General features: G+C 45.7%; 1 pseudogene; it reads right to left on the reverse strand.

Moving 5' to 3' along the window:
* Position 1: 1 nt before the first annotated feature.
* Positions 2–714, reverse strand: part of LOC103583353 — a 1,402-nt pseudogene continuing 689 nt past the window's right edge.

Raw genomic sequence — 714 nt, forward strand, 5'->3', positions numbered from 1 at the left:
TCTAGAAAGTGTCCTCAGCGTCTCTGTGGTGGCCCATTTCTGCATACATTTCAGCGAGGTCGGCATAAGCCGTTTTAGATGAGGCTTTATTTTCAAAGTATTTTGAAATTCATTTATAGCTAATCAAACCAATCTGTCCACATTTTCTCTCTCCTGCCCTCTAGACTGCCTGTGTGCAGCTTTCTTTATTTGGATCATCTTGTCCTTGTGGCAAAGCCCCATCTGGTGATGCACGAAAGTACAGGTGGGTGTTGCCCACAAGGCCATATTTAAGAGCTGAGCAGCTGTATCTAGAGAGCCTTTTCTTTGGTAAAACATGGATGCGTATTGAAAGGCATAAGTCTGTGAGGACTTGTCGGTCAGAGCTTCTTTAATGAACTTTTCTCCTTCAGCTTCTTGTCCTACTTCCTGAGGCTTCAGCGCAAGGAGAACCTCAATATATGCATCTTCTGGTTTTAGCCCGATGGCCTGTCTTAGGAGGTACAGAGTTGACGTGTATAAACCATCCAGTCGATAAGCAGTACTTGCATACCCAGTGCTGAATTCAGCATTTTTAGGGTCCGCTTCCAGAGCCTTTTCAAAGCAGGCCTTGGCCTCTTCGTAATTCTTTTTTGCACACTTCAGCAAAGCCCATCCTTCCTCACAGTCCATCTCAGGACACTCCATTCTATAGCAGAAGGGACTTGCCAACGTCTCGCAAGTGCTCTCCACCTT

This window comes from Galeopterus variegatus, unplaced genomic scaffold, assembly GCF_000696425.1.
Source record: "Galeopterus variegatus unplaced genomic scaffold, G_variegatus-3.0.2 Scaffold22179, whole genome shotgun sequence".
Classification (NCBI taxonomy): Eukaryota; Metazoa; Chordata; class Mammalia; order Dermoptera; family Cynocephalidae; genus Galeopterus; species Galeopterus variegatus.